Raw genomic sequence first — 20409 nt, 5'->3', positions numbered from 1 at the left:
AATTAATTGGCAGATTTCCTCACCTTGTACTGAAAATTTCAAACTTTCAGCTAATGAAGGTTTGAATGTTGATTGATTGTTTATTGACCAAAGTATGTCTTTCAAAAACTTATGCACTTTTAGTTATTTACGTAATTTAGCATTTCCAGTGGTTGCCAAGTACTTATGTTGCCCTTTGTTGTACCTTCCAAATGATGAAAAATATAACTGACATGCAAACTGTAAACCTATAACTTACTTTGTTACAAAAGGAACACACTGACTCATCCAGGAAACACAGTAAGTAAACCTGGGTTGCACACATTTTTAAATTGAAAATATGAGAATTAATTTACTGAAAACCCCCATGGGAAGTAACTGTATGTCACAGGTGCCAAATTAGAAATCTCCAGGTTATAAGATCATAACCCCTAGAGGAATATTTATCTGTATGTTTACTTAATATCTAACAGCATGTGAAATTTATTTATTAATATGCCTGCAGGTATTCTCTCTAATCCCACTTCTCAAAGATGCACACACATAGATAGAAAGCCAGAAGGGGGTGAATTGCCCTGGAACTGTTTCCATCTAAGCTGAAAAATATGGTTATAATGGGAAAAGGAAAAGTTGCTCTCTTTCCGACCTTGAACATTCATACACATTCAAAGTAAGATATGTGGACAAATTCAAAGGCTCTCTCCTGCATGGCATCTTCCCTGCAATACCCTTGGTCCGATCTAAGTGATCATTGATTGCGCTGCCTTTGATGATAATTTACCCATAGGCCTTATTTTATCATCCTTTCAATTACAGTTTATATGTATCCCTCTCTTTTCTCTGAACGCTCTACACTGATAGAGATCTCGGTGTGATAATTTGTTTTAATACATAGCACAAAGCAAAGTCGCTTTGTACATTGGCCTCCACCAAATATTCATTAAATGCCCTTGGTTTGAGTTGAGTTATATTTACATATGTGAAAACTTAAACATATAAACCAATTAATGATATTAAGGAGGAAGAACAAGCATTTTTTTTAAACTGTCAAAGAAACATATTTTAGAAAGTTTTAATTTTTTTTGAATGTTAGTAGTGGGGTTTTTTTCTCTTTTTTTCTTTTGTTGTTGTTGTTGTTGTTGTTGTTGTTTTGGGTTTTTTTGTTTGTTTTGGTGGGGGAGGTAATTGGGTTTATTTACTTAATTATTTTTTTAAATGGAGGTGCTGGGGATGGAACCCAGGACCTCATGCATGCTACACGTGTGCTCTACCACTGAGCTACCCACTCCCCGTTTTGGAATCGAAGTTTCTGAAGTACTTTTATTTTTCAAGGGAAGCTAGGACACATGATTATATTAAATACATGATTCTCTGACATAATTTTTGTCCAAACAAAACAAAGTATAGAATCGAAGCAACTGTCTGAGTAATTTAAATGAAAACATTTTTCTTCAATTTTCTATCTATTTAGGGTATAATTATTGATTTGGCTTGAAATATCCAATGATTACCTCAGTGCCATCCTTCATTTAGCATGTATGGACTCAGCCATAATGAAAGAAATCTGCCTGAGGCCATAACAGCTGCGTGGGATACTAATATCAGACATTTGTATAGTGTCTTACACTTATCATTAAAGTCCTTTTACATCACTTATTTCATTAGGTCCTCAGGTAGGGTGAGTCGGGGCAAGGAAACTGTGAGCTTAGGTAAGAGAGTTATTGAAACTCACATTTTATAGATATAAAAGAGGGGGTCATATTTTGTATGTTTCTTGCAAATGCCTAAACATCTTGCACAAAAGTCTCTTGCCTATATGCACCTAATTGTTTTAAAATGAAGGTAAAGCTTGCTGTACGTAAACCCATTTGTATACTCTTGGGACTTGCTAGTCACCTAACGTCAAGTAGTAGAGAGAACAAATTAGACTTTTATAATGGCTGGTGTATAGATATCTGCAAATGAACCGTGGGAATATATTAAAGAAAGTTATTTGTCCCAATAAAGGGGTTGAAGGGAATAGGCACAGAAGAGATGGTATTTTGAATTTAGTCTTACAGGATGAATTCAACAATGAGAAAAACGATTAAGGCCAAAAGCAACAGCTCTCAAAGGTAAAACTGCCCATGAGAGTTGACATATGGTCTGCAGTGCACTATATCTTCCTGGTAAATGACACGGGAGAAAATTATGGAAAACACAACTAGTAAAGGAGAAGTGGGCCAGATTATGAGTAGCTTTGAATTCTAAGCTAAAGATGTTTGGCTCTTCTTTTGTAGGCAAAGGGGAAGGTGTTTTGTCTTAGAGTAAAAATGTAGGAAACGTTGCTCGGATAGGAGATGAGAAGGGAATGGAAAATGGAACGTGAAGGTAGTACCTTCCAAATACGTCTAAGTAAACATACAAAATAGTAACATCTGCATGACACGCTGGGCCAAACTGACAAGGCTGCTCCTGGGTGTGGGCTACCAGCTCCCCGAGACCTGCTCCTCCCAGCCTTCCTGAAGGCTGAGAGAATACCTATACTTTATGTCGCTTGAACCCACTAACTCCACCAGCAAAGTGTCTCTTATTCCTGTTGGGAAACCCCGTCTTTGGCAAAGGAAGCAGGAAGGGGAGGTAATGAAGCAGGACAAGAAAAGAGAAACAAGAAGACAAAGTCAAAAAAGGAAACAGAAGTGTGTGGTGCATGAGTCAAAGGAGAAGAAACTTTTTAAAAAGGGAGTGAATCCAAAAAGACTTGACCACTGTTGAAAAGTCATATGGGAGTTCGATTGTTACAGTCACTATGAAAACCAGTATCGAAGTTTCTCAAAAAAGTAAAACTGAATTGCCATACGATCCAGCAGTTCCATTCCTCAGTATGTATCTGAAGGGACAGAAGTCGGTATCGTGAAGGGATATCTGCACACTCATGTTCATTGCAGTGTTAATCACGATGGCCAAGATATGGAAAGCAGGCAAGTGTCCAGCAATGGATGAACGGATAAAGAAAACGTGGTGCATATATAATGGAAGACTATGCAGTCATGAGAAAGAAGGAAATCCTACCATTTGTGACAACACGGGTAAGCTTTGAGGGCATTGTGCTAAGTAAGGTAAGTCAGACAGAGAACGACAAATATTGTATGATCTCACTTACATGTGGAATCTTAAAAAAAAAAGCTGAACTTGTAAAAAGAGAGTGAAATGGTGCTTACCAGGGCCTGGGGGATGGGGGAACTGGGGAGATGTTGTTTAAGGATAAGAAGTACAACTAGTGGATACATAAGTCGTGGAGATCCAATGCACAGCATACTGATTATAGTCAGCAATACTGAATTAGAAACTTCAAAGTTGCTAAGAGACTAAATCTTAACTGTACTTAACACAGAAAAGAAATGAAAATATGTGATGTGGTAAACATGGTAGCTAACACTACTGCATATGGCAATATATAAATGTATCAAGCCAAGTACAACTAAACTTACACACTGTCATGTGTCAATTATATCTCAATAAAATGAAAAAAAGGAAAGAAAAGTCAAATTACATGGGAGCTAAGAGGACGCTGGGAAGGACAAGGTCAGCCATCATTGCTCCTTAGAAAGCAGTTTGAGTAGCAGAAGGGGCATGGGAGGCAGATTAAGCAGTGACTGGGAGGTACTGAAGCGGTGTGTGTAGGCTACTGTTCTTACAAGAAGCTGATTGAGGGGAGGAAAAAATAATAAGCTGGAAGGAGAGACAAGGGCCCTTTGGGAAGCTGAAGACTTACTTGAGTGTGTATGTGGGTCAAGGGGAAGATGCCAGAAGAGAGAATAGGACTGGAAACATGTGAGAAAAGGAAATAATTGATTAAGCAAAATTCAGGCAAATGAGAGACAGTGGAATCAAAATGAGTAGAAGAATTAACCTTGGCAGTGGTTAAAAAATATATCTTCCTTTTAATAGAATGGCAGGAAGTATTGATGAGGAAGGAGAGAGAGAGATTTTGAAGGGTGATGAAGAAATGTAAGAGTGTTCTCACTCAGTAGCTTTTGTTTTTTTTCTGTAAAATAGGACCTGTGAGAAGGATGGTAATCGTTCAACAATTCCTAATGGGGACAAGGATAGGTGACAAGGTAGAGTGAGGTGAGGGTCAGATGAATCTATCAGTCACGTTCTCAACACCGTGCTCAACAACCTGCCAGGTGCTGTAGGGGTATCAAATATGTATGATGTGATTCCTGTCCTCAAAGGGAAACCCATACACAAATACCTATAAAGATAAGGAAATCTCTGTGAGCTAAACTATTATTTGCTGAAAAGCATAAACAAGTCTCATGGAAGAGCTGGGGAGAGAAGAAGTTGAGAAGAGCTTCATGCATTATTTGGATGAACAGAGGAAGAGACGGTAGAAAGAAGCAGAGGCCAGCATGAGGATGGCATGCACACGGGTTAGTCGGAAGATCGTGAGATGGTAGAGGAAGAGGGTGATGGGGAACACAACTGAATACATAGGAGGGAACCAGAGTATAGAGTGTCTGTAGGGAGGAGGGAGATGCATGAAGATTAATCAGGTATTTACATGCAGGATGGACGAGAGTGTGGAGATAATGGAGGTAGAAACATAATAAACCAGGAAACTGTTGCAGCAAACCAGGTGTGAGGCTATGTGAGATTAATGCCAGTGCTGGAATGGAGAGAAAGGGATGACTTGAGAGAGATTCTGAAGGATGATTTGCTAAAATAATGTGACAGATTGGATATTGATTGGGAGGAAGGAAAGAATAAACAGTGCTTTTAAGTTTTTCCTTCTGGGAGATAGATAAATGATGCTCGTGCCAAAACTGAACATCTAGGGTAAAAAGGCTGTTCTGGGGCGAAGATGATGAGTTTCAGTTTGGGGCTTTTTGACACTGAGGGAAACAGCAGTGAAGATAATTGGAAGGTTTTTTGCATTTCCTGTCTATGATAGGGGAGGTACAGAGGTTTATAATTTGAATTATCATCACCAAGAGGTCATATATGAAGTTCTGGGAAAGGACCAGCTCACTGAGAGAGTGTGTAGAGAGATACAGAGAATCAGAGAATTAAGATTTGTGTTGCAAGGAACATTTCCAGTTAGAAATGAAGAGCAGGATGTCGAGCCTGATAAGGAGGCAGAGAAAGTGGGCAGGAAGTGTGGGGCAGTAATGAATTGGCATGTTCTGAAACAAGAGCAAGAAGAAAACTTCAAGGAGTAGACAATTCAATAGAGGTCATGAAGAAATAGAACTGATACAAGCCCACTGACTCTGAAGGTCATGAAGAAATAGAACTGATACAAGCCCACTGACTCTGACCAAAAAGAGATCATTCTAAACCTTCCAGAAATCAGAGTTAGTGAAGTGGTAGGAGCAGAAGAGAATGAAGGCACCGGGTAAACAGACAGTTGGTGTATAAATATGCTCAACTCTTTCCAAAGGAGAGCAGATTAGAATTTCTAAAGGAGTCCTTAGGAAGCGCTTTCCTGATCATCCCTGAAATTGATGGAGTGTTGCGCTAGACCCTGCCCGTCCCTCACCCCTTCGTCATCCAGTGCAGCCCCATTTATATGATTTATATTACACGTATGCGCACATGTGTATGTTCACATATATGCAGATTTAGGAGCTGCATGTAATATTTTATTTGGAGAGGTGTTTGATGCTAAAATAAAAGATTGAATAATCTGCTCTAGAAGTGTGGCAACTGGAGAGAGAAAAATATTACATGAGTGCTAGAAAGGATAGCAGGGTAATTTTAAAACAGGGTATTAATAGCTCCCAATATGTTAGAGAAAACTGGCTGCGAATTCATATATCTCTTATTTTAAATTCTGGCTCTATTTACTAGCTGTGTGTGTGAGTTACTTCACCTCTCTTACCCTCCGTGTCTGCTGTCTGAATTGTAGTCAATGGTATTCACTTCATGGGGTAGTTGTTAGGATGAGACTAGAGTAGGCTTTTTCTTCTAATTTCTTTAGTTTCTTTTGTCTCTAATTTCCATTTCAGTGAATGTGATTTTTCGCAAGCCAGGCACTCAGGTGTACAGGAAATGAAATTTCATGTTCTATACTTAAACGTAATCTCTATTTTGACCTCCCATTTCTATTGATGGCAGAAATCTTTAGTCATTTCCGGGCGAACTCAACAGCTCTGTGTTTTCTCAGACGTTTTCTCAGTTTCAAACCCAAGGAAGTTCATGACTGAGCCTCCCGCACCATCTCTCCAGTGTGGCACCCTGAGATCCCAGGAATGCTTCTCGGCTCCCAGTTAAGGCGTTTAGTCCTTGGTCAGCTTGTTGTCATTGGCATCCACTGGGACTCACCTTCTGGCTTTCTCCTGGAGCCCTTGTCGCCCTCAGTGTGGGCACCAGCCGATGTGCAATGCTTGAGTCCTGCTGTATCTGCTGAAGCTGATGAAACACATGCTTCTCCCGCCGCGTGGCATCCTGTTGCCCCGCCAGCAGTCTCCCCCCGGTTCACAGACTGTTTTGGCCAGCTAGAATGTATTTGCTTATTTTAGGAACATGTGAACCAATGGTGACATGCTGAGATTTTGAGGATTGCCCTGAGCCTCTTCGGACCTGCCTGGCACCTCACGCCTAGTCATTACCACACCAGCTCCCAGACTCCCCCTTGGGTGCTTTTTTCCCTAAGAAATACTGTCTTTCCAGACTCCACTTTGGGACGAGAAACCCTGGTCTTGAATTTGCAAACCTAGCTGAGGTTTCTCCACTGATACCCTCTGGAAAACAATGGGAAAGAGGGGACAACTTAATTAGTCCTCCCAGAAACCCACACCAGTGCTCAAAATCTGTGCTCTTGCTCCTGTCACTGTGCCCTTGTCACTGTGTCTTCCTCTCCTTCCCTCCCGCCTACAGCATCTAGTGTGAATCTGGGCAAAACCTTGCTTGCACCTGGTCATTGATATTTACAGAACCTTTCTACCCACAGCCCTGGAGCTATAGTAGGCGATCTTCCTCGGGTGCTCTGCTACCTTAGCAATCTTCCCGTAACCTGGTCTTGGATGGTGCTGGGTCGGTCAGCTGACAAAGTCCTGTCAAGCTGCTCTAGAGCCTAAAGCCAAGTTTAATGCCACGTGATGGCTCTGAAGTCTTCTCCCCTGAATATTGCATATTTTATTTTGTCTTGCTTGTTTTTACATCAAGCTATTCACACAGGCATTGACCCAGATCACGGAGGCTTGAAAGATAGTTACAAGTCACCATAAGGGCAGCCTGGGCCATCCTGCCCGCCTCGTCTTATTATCCTGGTATTTTTTGGCCCCTCTCCAAGTCTTTTAAGGGTAGATATGCTAATTAGGCTTCTTAGCAATCAGTCCTTCAAAATGCAACATTCCTGTTGGACTGCTTTTAATTCACGCATGGCTTCCTGGTGTAGTCATTTTATACCAGCAAAACAAAGAAAACTGCCTTAGCAGCTACCCTCAGAAAGGGGCCCAGAGACTAGTAGCTAGTCTGATCTCCAAAACTGTGATGGTGGGTTTCTTATTTGGTTTGCGAAAACCTTACTAACACACGCGCACCCACACATTCCTTCGCACGCATTTAAACATCATAGAGTCATCGCTTCGCATGGCAGTATAACCCTGAGAGCAACCCACTCTAGGACTCAGCCTTTTTATCGAAGTACGGTTGATTTACAATGCTGTGTTAGTTTCTGGTGTACAGCATCAGCTTTTGTGCAGCAAAGGAAATCATCAATAAAATGAGACAGCCTATGGCATGGGAAATAATATTTGCAAATGATGAGACTGACAAGGGCTTAATTTCCAGAACATACAAACAGCTCATACAACTCCATAACAAAAAACCAAACAATCCAATCAAAAATGGGCAGAAGACCTAAATAGGTATTTCTCCAAGGAAGACATATAGATGGCCAAGAGGGTTCAGCTTTAATTCTAGTTTCCTGAAAAGTTTGCTCCTCAGAATTTCCAGTTGACTGTCCAACGATCAAATACCCCTCTGCACACAGATTTTCTGAGTCGCACTATTTGCTGAACTGCTCTGTCTGTTTTTTTGAGACTGACTCAAGGACTAACTCAATAGTATTCATATTTGCCTAGAACTATAACTTGTCTAGGATTCATACCAACTAACTTTAACTAAGTTAACGGTAACTTATTTATTTGAAGTCCCTTTTCATGAAACAGGCATCTGTCTCTAGCCGAACTTATAGTTTTTGACTGGTAAGAATATTGCTGCATAAAAACTTTCAGAACTCACTTATCGTTCCAGAATTTTGAGAAAATATTGTCAGGACTCCCTAGGATTTTTCTCTTAGGGAACCAGTGTATTCAAATGTATATGTTTTGATGTCTTTGGATTATGTAAAGTTTTTTTTTAAAGGCATTTTTATAAAGACCACAAGCCTAAGTATGTTTAAACATTGAAGATAAAGCAATAGAGGCACGAGAGAAAAAAAGACACTGAGAGTAAGCCTCATCACAAAAGAATTGTGAAGGCACACATTCTAGTCCTCAGATAAGTAGGTTCATTCTTCACCAGAAAGTTTTCCCTTCTGTAAGTGGAAGGAAGAGTGAAAGACCAGAAAAAAAATGGGAAATTAAGATTGAGGTAGAGAGTTTCTGCCATTTTTGAAAGTCGGAAAGGTCCGGGGCTAAGTGTGGTTGCTACCGTGATAGCAGCCTTTGCCTTGGTACCCCAGGCCCCCACATTGGGATCTGAACCACCAACTCTGGGTTCATCCACTTCTCCAAAGCCAGGGGTTAATGTTCATTTCTTACCTGGATTTTTAATGGGGGATTTGCCAGCTCTGCTGTCTCCACAGCCTTGATCAATTAGTGGCCCTTCAGTAGGAGTAATGGAAATGAGATCACCTTTGCTTGCAGTTGGGTCACCACCTCAGGGAAGAAAAAAAAATTAAGTCTGAGGTAAAGCCTGAGTGTGGAGGGCTCTCTCATGGGGTAGTTGGCTCTCATTACAGAAGCAGCACAAGAGAGCAAGTCAGCAGGAGCTTTAGTGTCAAACTGAAACATTTCATTTTTGGCATGATACAAATGAGAACAGAAACCAACATGATTTCCTGATCCCGGTGTTCAATAACACTGAACAAGTAAAAGTAATTTAATTATGTTCTCTAGGAAATACTTGCTACTGGAAGATAAGCCTATGAATCAATGAAAATGGCTTACTTATTAAAATGAACAGTTCGCTCATCAAGACTCGATTCAGGAGTTTCTCCTTGCTGTCTCCACCGATTCAAAGGCACAATGTCATAAACTTAACCTAGCCCCAGCCAGTTCTCCACCTTTCAAAATATTCACCTTGAAATCACTCCAATCTAGACCCTAAAACCTATAACTGTCCTCCTCCCTTAAATCCCCTTTTGAAGGTGCAGCTGAGATTCCATCAAAGTAATGTTAGCTTTTTCTGCAGTAGATCTAAGACACTCATCTTGCACTCCTTTAGGTCACTGGTGCTCAACCCAAATTGGATTTTAATTGTCCCTTTACATAACCAAAGGTAACCCATTTAACTGGTTTTACATATAAAATGTTTATAGAGCCAAGATTTTCCCTAATAATACCTATATCTATGGAACTCATGAATGAAGCAGCAATGCGTTTACGCATGATGTTCAAGTATTCTTAATTTCCTCCTAACTCTTGTAAAGTGTCTGTTATGAACTACTTGTGTCTAGGTTTCCTTAATAGGATGCTGTCTGATCTTTACTGACTTCCTCTATAACCTTGGGTAATTTGCTTTTCTTCTTAGAGCTTGAACTTCTTCTGTAGTAAAATGGGGCTAATCACTACCCCACAAAGTTAATGGGATGATTAAAGGGGTTCATGTAGGCAGAGATCCTCAAATGATCTCTGGTATGTGGTGCAGCTACAGAGTGTTGGTTCCACTCTTCTTTTTGTATATTTCCTTTTTTAAACATGGAGGTTTGCCATATGTTGAGAATAAGCTTAACTAGTTCTCATTTTTCTATACTGCTGGGCGGAGAATCTGGGAAATTCAAGTCTCTGCACCTTCCTACCACCCAGCAAATAGTCTAATGTCCTTAAGATTATTTTCACTGTGGGAGAGGAAGACAAGAGTTTTAGTGACTGAGAGAAACCCATAAGGTGTCCCATGACCCCTTAACTACTGGAATTTTTATTTCTCTACCTTTTTATTTAGTTAGGAGCTACAAAATTTAAGACTTTTTTTCTGGTAGTTGATCTATGTATCATGTTTTCCTATCACATATAGTGTTTTTAGTAAACATGGATAATTAGAAAAACAAAATGACCTGTAAACATTTTTAAAATTCAACTTAAGTATTTTACCTATTGCTGAATGTAAATTTTAATTCCTCTTTGTTTACCTCACGGTGGGTTAACTGGGGAAAACTTGAGGCTGCCATATTTTTGAATCTAAGTTTTAGGATGTTTTTCATAGCTGGAATTTGTCTTTCTTTCCCTCTCTGTCCATTTGTATCCATTGTATGCATCTGCTTCTTTCTTCCGAGCACATATCTGTGCTTACACACACACACACACACACACACACACACACACACACACACACACCCCTGTCTTTCTTCTCTTCCATGCTTTCATGTCACTGACTTTTACAGAATCTGTGCTTATGCATTCTGGACAACAGCAGTCTAAAGACAGATTCCATCAAGCTCCTATCTGTTAGAACCTGCAGTGCTTGCATTTGGATTCGATATCTAACAATAATGTGGTATTTTATAAACATTAGTGAGGATGATTTTGCACTGGTCAGCAAAGGGAAAAAAATAGGTGCTTTGAGAAAACAAATAAAAAAGGAATTGGATCTGTCTCAATAAATTGCACAAATTGTAAATATCCCAAAGATGTGGCCGCTTACTCTGGCGTAGGAAAATAAAGCTGACAATTACGCTTTAGAATGAATAGGTGAGTAATGCGATGGCTTAAAATTTTCTTTACAATCGTTCTGTTAGTAAGTGCAGCACTATATTTGTTTATTAAACAAAGTTTCTGTTTCATCTGTCTGTTCAACTCTTCAGATACTATTTTAATAATGCCAATTAAGATTTACATTCAAGTCATGAGTCTTTTCCGTTCCGGTTTGGGTCTGCAGATATACGTGTTCCATCAATTTAAACATAATTATAGAATAATCTTTCACAAATATTATAGTTAATAACATTAGGGCATTTATAAATTCTGGTCCTTCATTTATACAAATTAAAATTTCATTTGAAATGAAAGAACTTTGAATATTTGAATACATTTTTGAGACATCATATAGGGTTTCTAACACAGTGTGCACCGCAGCCCGTAGAATTGGCCACGTTTGGTTGCGATTACACAGCATAGACAAAGTCAGAAGCAACTGGGAAGACATCATTTCTGGCTTTAGCAAGGCAAAACTTTATTTGATTATGAGCTACACATTCCTCTGTGGTTTTAGAGATCAGAACCTGACATTTTTCTCAGGCTATGGTCTGAACAGAGTTTTGTCTAATGGGAAAAGTGACAGTCCTTTTAAATTTTACAAGTACATGCTGTAATGCAGAGACTATGTACAGGACTTTGCCATGACAAAATCGGTAACTCAGGATATTGTTTTGATATGAATTAACTGAATTATCACATCAGAACATTTTTAGTCTCCTCATCGAATATAGAATCCTAAAAATCTGCTGCTTAGATCAGCACTCAGGGAAAAGGCAAATCCCCATCACTTTCTTTACGGTTGTATAAGTTCCAACAAATGTGAATGTGCAAAGTAAATTTATTGCTGTATTTTGAGGGACTGTCTCTTCTTTCAGTGGATATATTATTCTTAAACCTTCCAGCACTTATAGGAGTAATCTTATTACAAGTGAGGGACTAGATGTATTTCAAGACTCATGTCTGCTTTCATAATTAAAATCAGAAAACAATTAAATGTAATAAACATCAATTTCATCACTGTCTTTTTAGAAACACATTTATTTCTACAAAAAGATCCAACTTTATTTCTCTAAAAATATCCTATAGTAGATTTGCACCTTTGCCAATGTATTTTTAACATTATCTGCTATGATTCTGCTCAATTGTCCTACCTAAATGTGCAACTAGGTTTATTTTCCCTGCAAATCTTTCTGAGCTATATTTCCATATTCTTGGGGGTGCATTTATTTTGTATTGCCAAGTGACTGCACCAAAACATCCCTCCCACATCCATGCACTTAATTGTAATATCATTTATTGATAAGTGACGATGTATCCTATTTTGCCCAGAACAGTCCCAGTTTATTATTTTGGTCCAGCCTTAATTATCACTTACGTATCTAACCCTCTTTCACATAGATCCCAGTTTCAATGATGGGAGCATCAATTTTGAGCCTGTTAGAATCTCATCGAAATAAGTAAGATTCCTATATATTACAACAGAAATCCTCCCTCGTCCTGCTTATGGAATTTCCCCCCCTTTTTTTTTAAAACCAACTACACTTCCTGCCTACTTCCAGCTGTGAGTAAACATAGACACAGATAAACACTGTTGATGTATGACCTTTGCCCAGATGTGATGGTAGGTAGATGACACTGCATTGAGCAAATGAAGAAACCGCTGCCTGGATCAGCACTCACTTAAGATGAAAGATCATTTCTCCTTTCTTGCTATTTAGCCAAGCATTTACTGTGGGGATTTCCAAAGTCCTAGTATTAGGGTTTCGGTCAGAAAGTTGATGGTCCTACGTACATATCCAGAAAGCAAATAGTTTGAAGTCAAAGGGCATAACTCACTGCATTTATTCCATACATGTTGTTAATTTAAGGTGTGCTTTCTATTCCAAAAGGTCAGGAAATATCAATTTGATAGCTCATTCCTGTTATATCTAATATTTTCTTTATTTTACATGTAAACACATCCAAGAGCCCCAAAGAGGCAAAGGAAAATCATGTAAATTGCCTGATCTTTGTTCAGTGCAAAAGCTGAACATAGCAGCTCTGTTCATCTGGCTTCACAGAGAAATCAAACAGCACAGGAAGTTTTGTCTTGCTGCACGGCCTTTCCTGCCTTTCTTTTGAACAATGGAAGGTGTAAAAGAGTGATGAGGGCTGAGGGTAGGGATCATACGCTGTGGTAATACAAGTCCCTTATCTTATGGTCACCCCCATTGGTGTGTTGGAGCTGGCTCCTCCTGGCTTGGGAAAACAAATTGTGAACATCTTTCTCCAAAGCTGTATTCAATGATACTACATTGGCAATGTGAAATCAGCAGGATGGGAATGTTTACACAAAAGATACTGGCAAATGCTACAAATCAGGAATTTTTTTATTTGAGATGCCTAATGTTAAGCATTTACCAGAATACTATGGGTTACTATCTCAATAATCTGAATTTCCTGATTATTTTAATTAATTGCATGAAAGTTATGACCAATAATTTGCATTGAATAGTGGGAGAAGTTACCTATCCCACATCTCATACTGTTAATAGACATTTTCCTTTGCACAAGTGGGATCATTCCTTTCCTATCCTTTTGTACCTCATGTTTCTCACTTAATAATGTATCTTGGGGAAAAAATACTTTGGGAGATCTTCCCAAGTCAGAACATACAAATCGATATACAAATTCATTTTGTGTCAACAGCTACGTTCCAATCCATTAAATGGCTTCATCAAAGTTGATTTACCCAGATCCCTTTAGTTGAAAAACAAATAGGTAGTTTTCAGTGTTTAGCTACTATAAAGAATGCTGTATTGACCATTTGTTTCACATTCTACTTTTGTAGAAGCCATTTTTATTAACCTAGAGAAGTGAAAATGCTGAGTTAAAATGTAGGTGCATTTTAAATTTTGATAGATATTGTTAATTTGTGCTCCTAAAAATCTGAGTGCAATTTGCAGTCATTTAAAGTATCATTTAAAATGATAACTGTTTTCTTCTCCTTCTTCTCCACAACCCAATCCACCTTGTTTTTCTTTAATGGCAGGCTAGATCAGATTTGAAAATGCATGGTTAGGCATGTAATTTTCATCCTTTCAAGGATATATTTCTAGTAGGAGGATAAGATAGCAAAGATAAAAATGTCAGCGTTCTTTTAAATTTCGGTAAACAATTATGAAGTGCTTCTGTATGCATTAGGCACTAGGCTTATAAGATTCTGGACGCACCATAGATGAAAAAGGCAGCCCTGTTCTCTGACCTCATGAAGCGCACATTCTAATAGGAAAGACACAACAAAGAGTCAAGTGTACTTGGCAGTCTATCCACTCCCATGTATTCGCTGGGCCATTCCTTCTGCAACGCCTCAGTCTACTTTTCTAAACTCCTTCTAACCTAGTTGCTGTCAGATATGGTCCCATCCTTCACCATCCTGGGAATTCCCTTTTCCTCTTTTACTTTATTTATTTATTTTGGCAGGGGGAGGTAATTAGGCTTATTAGTTTATTTATTTTTGGAGGAGGTACTGGGGCTTGAACCTAGGACCTTGTGCATGCTAAGCATGCACTCTACTGCTTGAGATATACCCTCGCTCTCTTTCCTTCTTTTATGTTTTGCATCTCATCTTCCTCTTTCTTGGTTTTTTACCTTCTTTTTGATAAGCATGTCTTCCCACAGCTTCTTGAAACAGGTGCGTGGAAAGTACATTTTTTGACACTTAGCTGTGTTAAGGTGTCATTTTTCACCCCTCATACTTACTATATTCTAGCTTGGTTAAGAATTCTGGTTGGAAATACATTTCTCTTAGAATGTTACATAACTTGCGCTATTATTTTCTACCTTTTGTTACTGCAGGTGAGCAATCTCATAGGACCCGTATTTTCTCTCTTAAATTTTAAAGACATCTTTCCTTATCCTTAGCATCCTTCAATTTCCAAATGACATGTCTCACAGTGGGTTTTTAAAACATTCATTTTGCAGAGCATTTGGTAGATCACTTCAGTCGGGAAACTCACACTTGTCAGTTCCAGAAGCTGGAGTACCAAGAGGGAGCCAGTGGAAGAGTCTTCTTTAGTGCAGGCAACAAGGAAGTGTCTAACGAGGACTAAAAAGTAATATTAAACTGACTAAAAGATGCTCTGTTTTGAATACTGTGTGCCAGCCATTCTCCCCCGAAACCTATTATTACTCTAAGTTTTGAACAATTGCTGGTACTGCTGAGTTTTGACAATATACCTGTAACCTTCAAATGAGCACATTTGCATCGCTTATCCTGTATTAAACATTGTATTCTGCATGGAGATGAATGTGAAGAACTCCCAGTTACAGAATTAGTCCCTCCGTCCCAGTACAATGAGTAGCTCCACTCATTTATTTCGAGAGTACATTTATAAGGGATCAGAATCATTTGAGTTCTCTGTGGGTGTAGTTCCTATTTTCAGCCCCTACTGTCCTACATACTTCTGTGTTTAAATCTCAGATTAAAAATAAATAATGGTAGCATGGTGATCGTATGAGGGTGAAGACGTAGAACTTGAATTACTTCAGTGCTGTCATTCTATGTCACCGACGGAATTTTTAATTTGGAGTTTAACATTCTAAAATGTGAAGCAGAGTGCAACCTGAGAAGTGTAATATTTTTCTTTTGTGACCACAGATTTTAGTTCATATGTATTATTTTATTAAATTTAAATAACGTCTGGTAAGTTGACATTTCTTCTTCAAGTTATTTATATTAAAGCAAAATGAATCAAGAAAACAATGATTACTGATTATTATATGATTCTTACAAAAATAAATATGTTGATTATAGCAAGGTGGTATTAAAATGATCTGCTCTAGGTGTCAGATAAGAAAGGCGTGCCAGTGATTCTAAGAAACAGTTTTGTATTGTTTGATATTTTCTTCACTTCCTTTTTCTGTCTTTTGTAACTTTTATTTAGATGTTAGAGCCTCTGGGTTCATGCTCTAATTTTCTGTTCTTTGCTCTTGTATGTTCATTCTCTCTCTTTTTTATTCACTCTCAAGAGATTTCAACTTTTCATTTCCAACTTTAACTGATTTTTAAAACTTTTACTATCACATTATTAACATCCCAGAACTCTTTCTTGTTCTCTGAATTTTATTTTATTAATACCATATTCTTTTTGTTCTATGGGAGCTATGTATACAGTCTTATTTTTCTTGTTTAAGTGTAAGGTTTCCCTAAATTGTGTAGTGATCCTCATCTCTCTGTTCATGTTTAGGATCAAAATACTCAAAAGCTAGTTTTAAGGTCAGCATGCATGGATGAAACTTTATTGGTGGTCCTCACAAAAGGATCATTGAATAAGAACCCAGCTGTTTTGCCAGTGACCTCAAATTGTCATAACTACGGCCATATGCCAAAACATGTCATATTTTTCCTCAGTTGGCCAATTTCCCCAAAAAGGAATCCTTTAATGCCTTGTCTGTAGGAGTGGAGAACTAGAGGTGAGATGTACCTTCAGGTCAGCCAGCTTTCTGAAAGCTTCACGTATGAAGGTTGGTGATCTCTTTGCCTTATGTCCCTAGAATTGACACTCTCATTTCAGCTCTCCAGAAAATTCTTGTCTTCTGCCAGGCTGTGCCGTCTAGGAAAGAGCAGATTGAAGGTCTAACTGCTTATACATGTTCCTAATAATCCATCTGTTTTGAGTGCTAGTTCCTGAGCTCTTTGGTGTGAACCGCCTTGCTTCGCACGGGCTTCCCTTCCTGCAGACAACTTCAGTCTTAGCGCCCTCGGCTCGAATGCAGTGATGGATTGTCTGTCCTCTCAACATCTTCAAAATGTTGCTGACAGCTTTCTTCTGCTGAAACCTCTTTTCCTTTCTCTGGCCTTTTTTTTGTCACTGTCTGCTACTGTCATTTTGCGGGTTATTGTAAGATAGGAAGGATAAAGACCTTGTTAAATTGGCTACACTGAACCACAGAGCTTTCTGATAACAGACCAGGCAGACGGGGCTCAGCTTTCGCGGGCCCCGGCTGGCTTCCAGGGATGGGAGAGGACGTCACGCTGTGGGAAATGTGGTTAGAAGAACATGCACACAGATCCCTTCCTGCACCGCAACACAGGGGTGGCTTCTCCCCTCTTAATATTCCCTGTCATAGAAAATATTTTCCAGTTATCTGAAGGAAATCTTTCTTAACTTTCAGATTTACTTGCTTCTGTTATGAGTGACACATAACTCACTTTAGAAAATTTGACAAATGAAGAAAAATATAGCCAAGTGTACATTCTTAGAGTCTTTATTTTAATCTTCCATTCATTACTGTGATTTCAAGAAATACACTGTTTTGTGATAAATTTCTCATGCTCAATATATTTTGGTATAAATTTTATTTACTGTAAATACACAAAGAGGTGCATATATACATCTTGAAGATAAATAATAAAATAAATATTTATGTACCCACTCCATAGCTTATAAATTGAGCATATTTGTGTTATCTTATTGGCCAGATTACAAACTCCTTGAGGATATGTAGTTTTGGAAACTAAGGCTTGCCACGTATTTCACACTCACATGTATTGTTTAATTTAATCATCAAGACAGTCAAAATATAAGGTTGCTACTAATATTAGCCCCCTTTTACATAGTGGGAAACTGAGGCTTAAAGAGTTTAGGAATTTTGGCCAGTTAATAAGAGGCAGATACGTGATACATATTATATCTATATCTGTCTGTCTATTTATCTATCTATTAGGGTACAGTGAGGAGGGAAAGCCAAAAACCAGTTATTTGAACAGAGCAAATTTAATATAAAGAAGTGTTACCAGATATAATAGTTTGCTAAGTAACTAAAAGAGTAATAAGAAAACTCTAGGGAGTGAAGGAAGTAGTAGTTGAAAGAAACAGCTCTTACTTCTAGAATTGATGGAACAAAGATACTGGAATTATTACAACCAAGAAATTTAAAGGAAGGTTTCTGTGGTTCCAAGAGGCAGATCTCTGAGGAAGAGACACTGCACAGCCGGTTTCAACGTCTCTGACTGTAAAGGAGGGGTTCTGTTGCCCTGGGACCCAGAACCCTGAGGAGCAGGTGCCAGCCAGGTGTTGGTGTCTCTAGGGAGTGGAGGTAAGGCTGGTTCCGCAAGTGTTGAATAAACGGCAAACTGGATTCAGCTGCTGCTATGGGCTGGCGCTGCTGCTTCCAGGGTGAAAAAGTGTGGCTGGAGTGATGGTCACAGGAGCTATCCACAGATAGGTCACAAGAAATAGACAGTAAGAGGCCAGAAGTATTTTCTTCTTCTTCCTCCAGTGTTCTGGTCCTCCTCTATCGCCCTCTATTGGCAGAGTCTAACATGGCGCTACCTGGCAAAGCAGAAAGAAGTGTGGCTGGCGAGTCGCACCTGCAGCATCACATAGTCAACAACAAAAGGCTGGATTTGGAGCTGATTGACAATGAGCTAGTGAGCGGCATATTGGTGCAAAAGCTTAATATGTGATTGAGGTAAATCTTCATGAAGTTATATGCACTGTGTTCAGGTCAATGAGTTTTGACAAATACATGTCGAGTATACCCATATAAACAATATCCCAAACAAGATACAGACTATTTCCATCACCCCAGAAAGCTCTTTTGTGCCCTGTTTCAGTCATTCTCACCTCCCAGAGGCAACCACTATTTTGATTTGTATCATCATCGGTAGTTTCGCCTGCCCTTGAACGTTTTACAAATGGAATTAACATAATGCATACTTTCTTGCGCCTTGTATTTTTTGATCCCCTTTTCCCTGACTTTCAAGACCCTAGTTTAATTATTATTTTTACAAAAATTAAAATTGTTTCTGTTTCTTGCTGCTATTAAAATATACGAAACATCTATTTTAAAATTTATTATGGATAATATAATGGACATCTTTATCTATAAGTCTTACATTCCTAAAATAGAGTCCTTAAAAAAAGGAAATGCCTACTATTTTTAGGCTCTTGGTAAATATAATCAAATGGCTTTACAGAAAGGCCAAACCAATTGAATATAATTGGTTATTATTTTAAATCAGGAGCTTAACACTAATTAACCAACATACTAAAAGAGATTGGGTTGATGTTAGTATCTAAAAACGCACAGCAGAATATAGCTTTGATAAGTTTTAAGATGTGGTATTGAAAACAGAAGGCAAAAGGAAAAAGTTGAGGTTTGAAATTTTGTTTCTTGAGTGCTCTGTGAAAGTGCTGAATGGCTGGTTGGTTGAGTAGACCATCTAAAAACACAGGTGAATATCTTCTGATTATGTAAAGAGAAGCATTTAAATAAACAAACTTGGCAATTGAAAGACCAATACTGAAAAAATGGGCTCACAATAATTAGAGAAAAGGTCTTCATATCATCTGACCTCCCAAAGAAGTGCTAGAATACTTTTCTTGGGTAACAAGTGGCTTTGATTTGAGGGGTTTCTATTTTCCACTATTCACTAAATTAAAACATTATTGGCTGAACATAGTCTGTTTATTCAAATGCTCTATATTGTTGGTTTTAAAAGTTGTTTACTGATGAAATAATTAGATGTACAGAGGATTCTGTTTATTGGAATCCCTTTGGGATATAGTGACTTGAATCTATCAACTAACTCATAGAGTGACAAAGAGCCTTGAAAAAAAAAAAACACATTAAAGAGGCTTGTTTCATTTTATATTTCTTCATCCAATTCAAATTTTGAATCTGTAATAAGCACAATCTAAATCTAGATGAAGAAGCTATCTTATATACAGAGATCTTGGCTAAACTTTACTCACTGTTCTTTGTTGACTTAGCAGAAGTATGGCTCCTTTAACTTTCTGTTTGGTCTCTTGGAACTAAGCTCTACAGAGATTACTTGAACTCTCAAGTTCAGAGCTCAAGTGGATGTTGTGGTTAAATGCAGAATCATACGGAGCAAAGGGGTCTTGGAGTCAACTGAGGAAGAACCCTCAACCCAGAATCAGTTCCCTCTAGATAAGCCCTTTGAGAGGCCTCCTACGATAGCACAGTTTCCCGATGCTGCGACTTGTGTGACAAAGGCCCCGGTCTGTTGCTTCAATAGGGAATAATTATAGAAAGTTTGCAAACAGCACAAAAGCTCTTGGAAACAGCTTTCCCAGAAGAGATCTGAATATCATGAAAGTTTATATAATATCCAATCCTAAATAATATCTTTTATTCTTCAAACTAAGTGTTTCTTACAAAGATTTTTTACATGAAAAAAATATGGATATACATAATTCTTATTGGTGAAAATGAAAAATATTTTAATAAACATAATTTAGAATTTATCATCTTATTTTCCCATTTTCATACTTATTGTTTCACTGATGTACAGGACTGGATCAGTGCCAGGCTCAAGGTTGGCATCTAATAAGCATTTGATTGATAGGTGGATTGATTGATTCTGCCAACCAAAGAAAACAATGGCTAATACGGCTTTACTTAACATGTCTTTGAAATAAGACAATCTATGCCTATAATATCCACTTTTGCATTTAATTAAAAAAATGTCCAGGTTACTTGAAGAATAAGATGATTTTCGGTTCAAAGGAAA

This window comes from Vicugna pacos, chromosome 34, assembly GCF_048564905.1.
Source record: "Vicugna pacos chromosome 34, VicPac4, whole genome shotgun sequence".
Classification (NCBI taxonomy): domain Eukaryota; kingdom Metazoa; phylum Chordata; class Mammalia; order Artiodactyla; family Camelidae; genus Vicugna; species Vicugna pacos.
This window is presented reverse-complemented; position numbering follows the sequence as displayed.